Source organism: Pseudochaenichthys georgianus, chromosome 24, assembly GCF_902827115.2.
Source record: "Pseudochaenichthys georgianus chromosome 24, fPseGeo1.2, whole genome shotgun sequence".
Lineage (NCBI taxonomy): Eukaryota > Metazoa > Chordata > Actinopteri > Perciformes > Channichthyidae > Pseudochaenichthys > Pseudochaenichthys georgianus.
Window position 1 is genome coordinate 28,500,732 of NC_047526.1, and position 14,067 is coordinate 28,514,798.

Here is a 14,067-nt window from a genome sequence, read left to right on the forward strand (position 1 = left end):
TTACGACATCTCCGTTCACTCCAATGGATCACTTTTTTACAGCAATGGCGGATCGTGGAGCCTCTCAATCGTTCCCCGGAAGTTAGCGCCAAGGCTAGCAGAGCTGTGGAGTTGCAGCATAATAGACCGTTCGTGACGGACTTTTAAAGGTAAGAAGAAGTTTAAAGATTTATATTGCGGATATTATCAGTACATCTGATTCAAATGAACATGTGTATTAAAGGATGTCAGTGGATTATCCCGAAATTAGTAGATTTAGGGAACGTTTACAGATAACAGATCAAGCTAGGATACCGAAGCAAGTTAGCAACACACGTTGAACTGCCTTTCAATTGTAAATTCCGTTCTCTTAATGTCATTTCGTCCAACATGTTGAATTAGAGAAGAGGGGCTTCTAAACGGGATTGTATGCGGGGGTGGAGGGAGTTACATATTAGATAAATATAACTTTGGTGCGTGTAAGAGTGAGTGTTTTTAGCAGAGCCATATTGTGTCCTTGTGATTCTGTTGATTATTACCTGTCTGTATAATGTTGCAGCTCAGCTGATTTTGGATTGATGGCAAAGGGAGAGGGACTTAAGTGAGAGTGAAAACACAAGGTAAGTTTAATACTACTGTTTTATATAAGTAAGCATACTAAACATGTATTCTATCACTGTATTATATAAGTAATCTTGTTAGTAACCTACTGTATGGCAGGTGGAGGGGCAGTGATGTTACAGGTGGAGGAGCAAAACTGCAAGACTGCAAACTCCCAAGACAGAGAAATCAAAGTGTGTTCTCCAGAGAAGAGGTTGATTTCACTTCAATTTGTTCATATTTTCTAAAGATGTGGAAATGGCACCAAAAAAAACTTGAGAGCTGTAACCAAGACAACTGTAACAACATGAGTAGAGAGCCACCAAGGTTTTTCAAGTCCCTCTCTTACTCCATTTTGCCAACCCAAACTTCCAGGTACATGACAGGACACCTTGCTTGTTTTTGTTGTTTGCGCTCCTCTGGCTGGGTGCTGGCAGGTGGAGGGCAGTGATCCCTTCCCTTCTTCCTTCAATCTTTGAGACTAATGTAAGTAGAAGACATGGCACTGTAAATGTTCGAACATTTAAAATATAATACCACTTAAAAATAAGAAATATTAGTTTTGTTACTAAGAGTTCATACTTATTATACCTGTGTCACCTTTCACACTATCGCTGTGATCATGAGCTATGGGCTTTGTAGATACAGGGGCCCTTCTCTTTTTGACCACAGGGCGATGTACGAAGATGGTGGGTATAGCCTCTGCTCTCAGCCTAGTCTTGCCCTTTTTTGTCTTGACAAATGAGTGACTTGAGGTTACTTCCCACACAGAACAACTCAGTTTTGTCTGCCCACATACATATTCCATAGTGGTTGAATACACAGTATTAGGAAACACTTTATACTTACTGGACATGTTATACTCATTACATACTGTATATAAAATATGACCAAGAATGTGAGACAACTTTATAGAAATTCATATCACATCTGTTACTGATGCCATTTGTCATACTTTGTTAAACTCACAAATAATAAAGTTCCATAACTTCAGTTGGGAACAAAGACCACACCTTATCTCCCCAAGGCATTTCCCATCCAATAGGTGCTATATAGGTGTGTATAACCCTTTCTCCTGTCTGTTACTCCCTCTTTCAGCACAAGAACCAGAGGGGGATTCAATGGAGCCTGAATACCTGCACTGAGACCCTCACCCTGCACCCTGAGTCTCAACTCTGTGTTTTTCAAGCCTTTCCCTGTTTTTTTGTATTAAACAAAACATTAAGCTTTCCCAATGGTGTGGTTTTCGTTTTGTGAAAAAGTGCAAATGCAGTGTTTGTATATAAATCACATATTTTTTTGCTGTTGGTCGTGAAATTGCTCCTGCTTCCTCCGCTCTGTGTCAGTGGGGAAGCCGTACATTCGTATTCCTTTCTCTGAGCGATTGGAGCATCCCCAGGCAGCACAGCAAACCATGGTGGCGACTAGGAGGCAGCACAGCAAACCAGGACAACACGGAGCAAAAGGCACCGACAAACTGCATGATATGCTATTCAATGTTTATTGAACTCCATGTATTTGCAATGGATGTTCCTAAAACAACACATTTAACATCATCATTATCATCATATGCTGCTAGTCCTGCTGCTGCTGCTAGTCCTTTGATAGTCACCTGTCGGTCTCCTGTCCTTTCTGAAAGCCATAAAGATGACATTAGTCATTTAGATAACTTGTGTCCTCAATTACCAGGGGATTACTGAAACTACCATGAATTTAAGAAAATGGTAGAAATTAATCTAATCTGAATTTTAAAGCATTACTTTAGATCCCCTCCCTCTAAATGTATCAATACACATTAGAAAGTGATGCTCCTGACTACCATACAAGTTTAAGAAGATAATATTGGTTTTAAAGAATTCAAAGCTATAAATAAACAGCAACAGGCTCTTTAACCAAGGCACTGTTAGTAACATGTAAACTAGTTGTTCACACTAATCCTAATATTATCACTTAATATTAGCAAATTCTATTTTATTTTTTAAAACAGGCAGAAACAAAGGCTACATTAATGTAGTAAATCGATGTTAATCCATGCGCATAGATCTGGTGTGGATGTGGAATTAACGGACGTGACGTTGTGCAATTGAGTTGCCAGGCAACAGCTTCGGTTCATGTTAATGTACAAACTCTTCAACTACAACCGTAGTTATATTTAAAAATATGTTGGAAGGCCTCACGAAATACTTTAATGCAAATTCAAATGTAAATGTGAAGGAATGTGTGTATAACAAAATACATCGGTGATAAATGAAACCGGAAACTGACGTAGGCAAGATCCTCAGCTCGATGATTGGATAGTTTAGCTGCAATGCATGCTGGGATTTGGGGTTTATGTGATGTGAAATCTGAAAACGTTTTTTAAAAACAAAATAAAACTTTATTCCGAGTGTGCTTGCTTTTCTCTTTGAAAGTCATCACATAACAGCATTGTAATACATGGTTCGGCTGCATTAAGTATTACATATCTACCGTAGTTCTCTATGTATAGAGCCCTGCTGAGAAGACTTCTAGACAAGCAGGAAGAACTGCCGCCAAAACTGAAAACATGACGTGGATCATAAATATATAAGCAATTAAACAACATCTTACATTTCTTTTCACACAATACGTCTCCTTGCAGTATCAACACTAATTCGGTTGACTTTTATATTTGATCCAATTGGTAGATAGGCTGTATTTACACCATAACGGTGCAGAGCTGATAGAAAGGGACACCTGGTGGTTAAAGCACGTTATTGAATTTTATTATTTATTATTAGATATTAATAGGTGCAAAACAGACAAACTAATAAGGCTTAATTCAAACATTAAAGAGTACTTTAGGTTAAGGTCTTCTTTTGAATAAGAAAAAAGCTTTGGGGGTATAGAAGAAGAATATGGAGGGATGAAACCCTCTTTAATGGTCACACATGCAGAGCACACAGCACACACAGTGACATTTGTATCTACAGATACATATTAAGCCTGACAAAGTACTTAACGTCTAATATATTGCTTTCCTGCAATGTTAACTATGTTTAAGCACTTATTTGTTTATTATTTGTTTATTATTAAACTGATATTATACATATGTATTATACTCTTATAAGATGTATGTAGATAGTATAAGAAATGTGCAGAATGACAGTTTAATGGTGGAGGTATACATACAATATTGATAGATGTCTTGTAATGCACTGTTGAGGAACCTGCGACCCAAGTTTTGCATTCATTGCATAACTACACCGTAGTTGTGTATAATAAGTCAATAAACCTTAGCTTAGAAAATCTTGAAATCTTGAAAGGGGTGTGGAAACTAGTCATTATATACAGTCTGTTGTGACAACACAGTCTTTAATTAACTATTAGTAGAGAATAACGAGTAATGAATATACTGTATAGGGATCCTATTAATATCTAATAATAAAATTCAATAACGTGCTTTAACCACCAGGTGTCCCTTTCTATATGCTCTGCACCGTTATGGTGTAAATACAGCCTATCTACCAATTGGATCAAATATAAAAGTCAGCCGAATTAGTGTTTATACTGCAAGGAGACGTATTGTGTGAAAAGAAATGTAAGATGTTGTTTAATTGCTTATATATTTATGATCCACGTCACGTTTTCAGTTTTGGCGGCAGTTCTTCCTGCTTGTCTAGAAGTCTTCTCAGCAGGGCTCTATAAATAGATAACTACGGCAGATATGTAATATTTAATGCAGCCGAACCATGTATTACAATGCTGTTATGTGATGACTTTCAAAGAGAAAAGCAAGCACACTCGGAATAAAGTTTTATTTTGTTTTTAAAAAACATTTTCAGATTTCACATCACATAAACCCCAAATCCCAGCATGCATTGCGGCTAAACCATCCAATCATCGAGCTGAGGATCTTGCCTAGGTCAGTTTCCGGTTTCATTTATCACCGATGTATTTTGTTAGACACACATTCCTTCACATTTACATTTTAATTTGCATTAAAGTATTTCGTGAGGCCTTCTAACATATTTTTAAATATAACTACGGTTGTAGTTGAAGAGTTTGTAAATTAACATGAACCGAAGCTGTTGCCTGGCAACTCAATCGCACAACGTCACGTCCGTTAATTCCACATCCACACGCATGGATTAACATCGATTTAATACATTAATGTAGCCTTTGTTTCTGCTAAAAGAGGTGTCGACCAGCTGGGGCAACAAGAAAATTGGCGTAATCGAGTGTGACTATTCAAAAATAAATCATTATTATATTAATATTGACAATAACAACCGACCGTCGGGGTAGCATTTGCTTGGCATTTCCGGTTATTTCTCCAATGGTTAACATGGGTTAACAATACCGTGTAACTGTCACGTTTGAAGGGACGAAATCGTGACATCTTCACGTCTCCCAGCATGGTAAATCGTCACATGTTCACGTCTTGCCGTGATATCGGGTTGGCTGTTTTACATTATTTTAAAGGATATAATTACCAAGAGGATATCTCCGCTTATAAAAGGCTTCTTCAGATACTCTGACTATATGTAATAATTTCTCAGCAAATAACCTTATGATTTCTGATGCATTAATGCTATCGTTTTTATTAACTAGGCTTTAAAAAGACTATACCATGGTCACATGACTTTACCATCACCTCTGAAGAATGAGTCAGCATGATGATGTTTGATTTGCTTGACATCCTCTGTACTCTGACTTGTGAAACCTTCAAAATGTTTCCAGTGAGGTTTTTACTTATTTTATGTCGTAGAACAAAAACATTGAAAAAAACTCTTTCAAAACTTGCATTAACCATGGAAATAATTTCAAGGATCCAAACAAAAACCCATTCAAAATTGACTTGACCATCAGCTTCCGGACAAACTGAACGCCTTCTACAGCAGGTTTGATCATTCTCCAGTTTTTCCACTATCACCCCTCCCACCCAGGTCACCATGTCTTCCAACTTCTGCCCTCAGGGAGGCACTACAGGTCACTGTCCGCCAAAACCGCTCGCTTCAAAAACAGCTTCTTCCCCTTTGCAATACGGACACTAAATGGACTCTAAATAACCCCAATGAACAATAACAATCCACCACACCTTGAACTTTATGTTATAATATGTCTTTGCCCTGTGCTGTGTGTTGTACTTTTTATTGTCTGTTTATTGTATGTTGAACTGTATGGAACAAGCTGTAATACTCTGCACTGAACACGAATTCCACCAGCCTGGCTGTGTGGTCATTAAAGATTCTAATCTAATCTAATCTAATCTTTGAACGAGGGAAACAGAAGTGCAAGTATTTTATGTCTCTACTGTGACACAAATGCTTTAATGTTCAAAAAGCTCTTCATTGTTCTCATACTGCCTGTGCTGCAGCTCCTCTTGTCACCCTCTGTCTGAAACCAGAGCCCAGTCTGCTCTGATTGGTTAGCTGGCCGGCTCTGTTGTGATTGGTCAACCGCTTAGAGATGTCCCGCCCCTTATTATATCACGTACAATGTGTTGAAGTGCTAGCCAATAGAAGCGTGACATGTTACATAGTGATGTCATTATGTTATTGAAGTAGACAAAGGACTCCAATCGAGGCGTTGGCGAATATTGGGGTTTTTGCCTTTTGCCATTTACATGCACAAAAACCTATATAACACAATAAAGGAAAGGAACAACCCCAAATACCATAATATGAACTTTTTATGATATGTTCCCGCAGCACATCAAATGATAAGGTTTTTATTTTGCAGGGTTAAAATCCTGTTATTTCTATCCTGAGTCAGGGTTGTGACCTGAAGGACATGTGCATGTTTAAACAGAGCCATACATATTTTAGCACCTGTTATTGACTGTAGACCTCGGCCTGTCTAAAGGTCCTGAGAGGGTCTCTGGGGACGGACGCAGGACAGCAGTGCAAACGACTGCGTGCCCCTCCGTGCTCTCACTGCGTGACCGAATATCTGCCCCATGGGGCCTGCTGCTGCTGAGCCACTCGATGCACCAACATCTCGCTCAATGAGATTTGAGGGACACAGTTGCCATGACACCCCAGTTTATAGCCTTGGTTCAGATGGCAGATATTCACCATGTTTTTCTTTTGCTCTTTTGTCTCCTCCACCTTTTCCTAGAGGAGCCGTAACGCACCAGGCTCTGTTATGCTCTGTGGGATCACGATGTGCGGGGCGTGATTTGGAATGAACACCTTCTTCAGGCAGAGGAGAGATTCTGCTCCTCCTGGATGTCCCGGGGGAAATTTGCACAGAACATCTTGTTATTGGCACCCTTTTCCTTTTAGTTTGTTTCCCTATGCATCGCTGTCTGTAGTGAAGTCTTTCCCCCTTGGCAAAAAAATGATTATGTAGTCGTCTCTTTGTCTGTGTTCAACCTTGGCTGTGTCATGTGACTAGTCATTTCAGTCCTCACTGGTTGTCATGCCAACAGCAAATCAGAGGCAGTCTGCCAGTTCAGTAGTGCAGAGACGGGATGTGTGCTTCACAGGCAGGTGCATGCAGCAGGTCAAGGTGTACACTTTGATTTGGCTGATGCACTCTTGAAGTACATTTATGTGATTGATTTTTAGTTGTCTTACAAAATGATACAAAAGTATGGTTATATAGAATCCAGAGTCAATGCAGACACATGTATTTCTGTATTCCTGATGGTCCTATAAACAGCCTCAATGTTCAATTTAAATTAAAATGTTTAGATTTCTAACTTCCCCAGGAACTGATTGGTTTCTAAAATTCGCACATTTGTCATTAAACTAGTTGTTTAATACATTTAAAAAATCTTAATTTGAATAAATACGTTATTATTGAAATGCAAATCTAAATATTTAACTTTTGGCCGTTCGCTTATTTTATATTATAATTTATATTTATCCTCGGGGTGGTAAGACAAAAACAAGTAACTGTAACACATTTTTTAAACTCCTTTAACATCAATTTTTTTTGTTTGATTCCCTCTTTAAAGCCCCTAAAACGTTTTTTCAAATCTTATTATAAAATGTTTTCTTCCATGAAATTGACCAAAATGGCTGGAAAGACAACAATTAAAGTTGACGTTCAGTAAAAAGCACGTTTTTATGGCTGCACCAGTTTAGAGCTGTTGAAAACTGTTTTATTTGGATAATTTGTATTTTGTGTGCGCCTTTGGGATTATTTTAATACAATTTTATTAAAGTATTTATTTTATTCTCGCTTTGGTTTGGTTCAAGGAGTCTAATAGAAGTGATGTTGTTTCATTTCAACCAAAGTTACTGGATTTAATATTGGCACTATCAACATGTTTATTGTTGTTTTGGAGTGTTACCTCGGGACGTACAGCTGCAGATATTTGGTCGTTATTTTATTCAGATGTTTGTCGGGACCCAACATGTTTCCCTGGGGTCATTTATCATCACCTTAATGCACAACAAAGAGTGGGACTGTGGGTATTTAGTGTCTATTAGATGGTAAAAAAAATAGTTTTGTTTCTTAACACGACAACGATCCCAAGATGTCTCACAGCGTTTCGAATAAATCACATAATGAGATTCCAGGAATTAAATCACTGATTACTAATTCATTATAATCCTGTATCCATTGGGCTAAACATGAGTAGTTTATGTAATACTTTTCTCAAATTCTAATTCTCATGCAGATAATGTTTTGAGCAGTAAGATTTGCCAGGCATCTGGACAGTCAGGCTTGCCGTCCAGGTGGGAATGGCGGTTCCTCCAGTGTGTCCTGAGGTCTGGTCCCAGTCCGTCTTACCTCCTCACCAGCTGCCCGGCTCATATTTGTTCCCCCGCAGCATGTTTGAAACAGAGTCTGCATGACAGCCAGGCAGTCCCTTAAAATCTCTGAAGATTTAAAGATGGCTGCTGCCCCCCTCCTCACCTGAACATGACAGGGTTCTTTGATCTGGTAGTTTTTGTTAAATCCGACTCAGACGTGGTGATCCTCATTTGAACTGTGTAAAACTTTCCCAGTGCACTTTGAGAGTTACGACTCAATGAGGAAAACATATCTGCAAACAGCCACAGCAGAGAGGCCATGCATGTCATTAAACCTCCACGTGGGCACTAACAGGTATAATATTAATATGTAACACTTTTGCATCAAAAATATCTCAAAACAACTAAACCTATGTGATTTTTTTGAATGATGTACGAATATAATAACTTTATTCTCTTGTGTCTCCTCTAGGTGCTGTACTGGGGAAATAAGGGACACCAGATGAGACATTGGAAAAAGAGTGAAGAAGACATTTGGTGGGTCCCTTTTAATATTACTACTTTTGTATTATAAAAGATAACAGTTTAAATTCATTTCTGGAGCTTACGGTATTAAAGGGACTTTAAAGTCACTTTGTTATGTCAAATTTAATACAATTTATAAAAATATACTGTACTCTACAAACACTGCAACATTAATTTTAGATTGCAAATCTTGAGTGTTAAACTTGTTTTGTCCACTTCTGTTCAGCAGTGTTGCATCCACATCCTTCTACTCTTCAAAGACAATACATTTTGAGAAATATGCTTATTCACATTCTTGCTGAGAGTTACATAAGAGCATGTCTCTATTTTAAATATGCTACAACCAGCTGTTAGTTTGCTTAGCTTGGCATAAACAAACAAGGGAAACAGCTTGCCTGGCTCTGTCCAAAAGTTAGAAGATCCACAATCAACCAGTTAACTGTTTAGTCAGAAAGACAAAGTTTAAAGCAACAACTTTCAGGAAGACACTTCCCATGCCACCCTTTGCAACCGCATAAACTAAAAACAGTACGGTATCAAGTTTTCTTTCTGTGCCTTTACTTATCATCAGATGCACACAGGTTTCTTCCATTAGAATTATGAAATTGCACACAGGCATTGGAGGCCTACACATGATAAGGTGAACCTTTTGATGATGATTTTCAGCTTAGTGTGCAGCAGCGTGTTCATCAACATTAGTCGTTTTGACTTAAGATTAATAAATTGTGTAATAGGACGCTTGGGAAAGGCGGCATCATCAGTCCACACACAGCAGCAGAGAGCTGCGGTGCTCAATCATGTGAGACATGAAAACATCCCAAGTTTAGAAGGAACAGGGGGATAAGCAAATGCTGATCTGCCTTTTCTCCTGCTTGCAATGCATTAAGTCCCTAGTTAGATACCAACAAGCTCCTCTTCTTACATCCACTTTAACTTGTGAACTTTTGACAAAAATAAAAAGTGTAGTTTATTTAGGGACATATAAATCACTTATTGCCCACATCTAACACATCACACATCTAACACATCACATCACTTGCTAAAATGATAACATACTCTCAGTGACATGATGTTTATGAGGTTTTACTTTTTACCATTTCACAATCTTAATCTTGTTTGAGAGTAAAGTATGTGCCTTTAAGGATGGGATGTTGTTAGTCTTGCAGGTTTTTGTTTACATAGTATTGGAAGTTTGACTCTTGATGAAAAGACAGCGGTTCCCCAAAGTTATTACAGTTTATCCTGAGGGGAACATTAAAGGGTGTATCAAATCTCATGGCAATCTTGAGTTATTTAAACCCAACTACACAAATGTTAACCTAAATAAGGAATCAACAAACCCAGAGGAATATTGTCTCGGGATCATACATGTCAAATATACACATTTTGTGCCAATCTGGTTTGTAGATATTGACATAATTACATGATGAGTTAAAAAGAAAATATGGCCGGCTGGTGGTAATAGAGGAAAAGTTCAAAGCATCATCAAAGTCAGTATTCATCCTTTGTTGAGATATTTCAGGTTAAATTGGTTTACCGGGCATTGCAATCCCTAGTGGCAAACGCATGGCTAAAAGATAAAAAGTTGTAATCACAAAAAGTAAATGAAATGTATTATTGTGTACACTGTAAACATATAAACATGCAGGATAGAAATACCAGCTTTTTCTTTATGATGTGCAAATTGTAAGAAAGGAGATGCAGCACTCTTTATTGATCAAACGGCCTCTTTAAAAATGATCTATGTCAGTAAATGCTTTTCTGTCACCTTTCGGTTATGTTCTATGAGTTTTCTGAAGCAAGGTTGTTAGATTTGTCCATGAAGAGTGCTCTAACTCAAAGTATCAAATCAATAAAAGCATGAACGAGCCCAGTATTTGACAGTATCTGACAGTATTTCAATATGGTGTGTCCTTCTGAAATTACAGAGGCTTTCAAGGGGAAAAGACTAACAACGAAAACAAACATCTGCCACTAATTTGATGCACAACATGGACGTGACGTCTGTTCTCACCCACAGATGAGATGCATCGACATTGACCCCTGACATCTGTTTTGAAACTAATCATACCTTTTCATCACAATAACTTATGATAAGTTGATGTTGAGCATAATTTAGCAAAAGTTCAGTACGGTTGTAGTTATTTGTTATGAAGGGGCGGGCAGCGGCAGCTGCAGCTCTGGGACACAACAAACAAACTTTACAGCTATTTATGGAGACACCAGACTCATCTGTCTCTATAGTTTTTTCAGCGTTTCACACAGAGTTAAGTGCCATATGTGAAAAACGAGCTCTAAGTTAAAAGAACTGCTCAACTGACAAAAAGACAAAAGTATTTGCTTATTCTGTAGTACAAGTGGCCTGTTTTCAGAGGGGGATGACTCATACACAGCCCATGCGGTAACCTTAATCACTGGTTTAGCCTATTTAGTAAAAACAACAGCAACAGCATTCTTATATAATAAAGAAATGCAGGAATTCAAGACAGATTTTAGTTTTCTAAACCTTGGTTGGCCTTCCATATTGATGAGGTTTTTATTAATGCATTAGTGAAGTATCTTTCGGCTACATCTCCTTCCTGAAAAACCCTTACATGTGGAACAACCTGCAGGAAAGAGGCTGGTGCAAAGTGCATTATGAATCCTGAGTGAACTCCTCTCTGCCTCTCAGGCGGCATCGCTGTAATCTGAACCATGTGAGGCAAGAAAGCTATTGCTTCACTCAGTTTGTGTAAAGTATAAGAATCACTCAATGTAAACAGGAAGTCACACAGATTCAAAACAACTTGAAAATAGCAGCTTGAACTTTATATATATTGAGCTTTATTCATGTTTTAAAGGAAGTCTGTCTTCAGTGTTACTTAGTTTGATTTAGTAGTGTTTATGCAGGTGGGAGATATACAATTAAGCTAACCTAACTAACCGGCATGATTTGGTCATTAAATCTAACGTTGTTATATATTTTTTGTAATATGAGGTATACATAAATAAATATAAATCAGAAATATATTTTCAATTCTTACAACAGGATTTTTAATCAAGTGGCACCCTGTCCTTTTATTCACAGGTCAAGCTAACGTTGATAGCTATCTACCGTTAGCTAGGCAACAATTACATTGAAACTTAATGTTAACATATCTTATACAAGGATGTTCTTGACCTGTTCAAAATTATTCATGTGATTATGAAGGTATGTTTTTCTGTGCATACTGCACTCAAATGGCAATAAAGTGTGCCAATTTAAACAGTTTATAAAGCAAGCTAACGTTAACTTTGCCAGTTAGCTAGTTCAGTTAGCTAGGCAACAGTTACACTGAAACTTAATGTTGACATAACTTACACAAGGATGTTGGTGACGTGTTAAGAAGTTATTCAGCCGATTATGGGGGTATGTTACTCTCTATGCATAGGCCTATGTTAGTAATTATTGAACCCTGAGAGCAGGACAGACTGAAAAGAGTCAAGGGAAGCCCATACAAGTTAACATTTAATTACACAAAAGATGCGGTGATATACAAATGGAATTCGCGAGTGGCGGCCCTCTCCCCATGCGTCCGGTCAGCCGAGGTCAGGGAAAAGAGATCGATTCTTGGCTTGGTCATCCGAGGTCTTCTCCTATTTGCCGGCATCGTCGGGGGGCGGGTCCAATGCAATTCCTGCCATTTTCTGTTGCTAAATTAGTCTGTGGTTATTTAAACATTCCCTAATAAACGTAATTTCAGCGTCAATAAATGAGTGTTAAAACCAGTGTGTTAGGGTACAACATCACGTCATTTCACCTTCAATTCACGGTTTGAAAACGTAGCATTTCGCCACATGCTAATGCTAACCGGAAATGACGAAATTCACTAGCGGAAACCCGGAAGTAGTGTGAAAATTCGGTTTTTAGAATAAAACAGATTTAAATTAAATACAGTGTATGAAAATACAAATAAGAATATATATTCATCATGAATATAAAGTTTTTCATTTGTGCATGACTTAATTTAAGCATAAGCTTAAACCTTTAATGTCACTTCGTAAAATAGCAGCAATTAGCTTGGTATGGAAAACGTCTAACTCCCTCCTTTCACATCATAAATCATCTTCATACTGTATCTGTATCTGGTGTAAAGGCACTTGTTCTTTTACAAAGTATAAGAAGGATTAAACTATTCTGAAAATAGCTAAATATTACTCTTTATTTAAACAATCTTATCCTATTCAGTTTTTTGCATACACCCCCTTTTTCAACTAATGTCATTCTATCGGTCTGTTTTTATCTAACTGTTTGTGTCAATTTACAACTGGAAAAGAGGCTTCCTTCCTCTGACGGCAGTTTTCATTCCCCCCTCCCCGAGCTCTTTTCTGTGATCCATTGACTCAACGTGAATCACTGGAGGACACAATGTTATGTACCACAACTAAAGCGCAGATGGCTGTGAGCTTTGCTTGAGCCATCGCTCATTTCTCACACACAGGTTAGCATGCCAGCAAAGTCAGAGGAAACTGTCACAGTACAACAGTCAGCTTGGCAAATGCTGCTGCCTGAAGTCTGACTGCTCCATGTGGTGCATATTACAAAGTCTCTGTTACTGGGATCAGAATAACAAACAGATGACATTATTTTCTGGAACATTTTGTAATTTCTATTTCAGGTGTTGCTTTGTTTATCTTAAAGACTGGTGCTTATTTCTCCGTGATGCTTGCAGGTGTTGTTGTTGTTGTGAATATTTATAGGTGCTGCATGTCTAAACAGACATAAAAGGCATTAAATTACTTTGCACATGTGTGACAGGCAAGGCTGCAGGCTTCAAAGATATCAGTTTCACAGACTCATTTAGCTGTTGCCAATCAAATGGTGTGAATAATTTATCGTGTTATCTGTAGAAATGAAATGTAAGAACAACCTGCACATTTCAACAATAACACAAGGCTTAAAGAGCCTGTGACACGAGTTTCCCCCATCATCCAAACCCATCAATTTGAGTAAATATTGTCCCCTTGAAAATCGTTACTGAACTGATTTTGGATATTTGTACTTTGATAACCGTTAATCTGCCTTCAATGTTGACAATTTTCTGGATCTTCCCGGGGATTCTTCAAGTCCCGCCAAATGATGTGTGACGTCATTGCGGGCACAGCGCTCCAGCTGCACCGTTCAGGATCCCAGCATCTGCATGTAAAGTTAGCATCAAATGATTTAATGACCCAACTGCCGATATTCCCAGAAATAGAAATCGACATGAAATGCTCAAGGTACAAATGAAACAAGATCAAAACATTTCTAGAATGCAGAGAAACGGATGCTCTC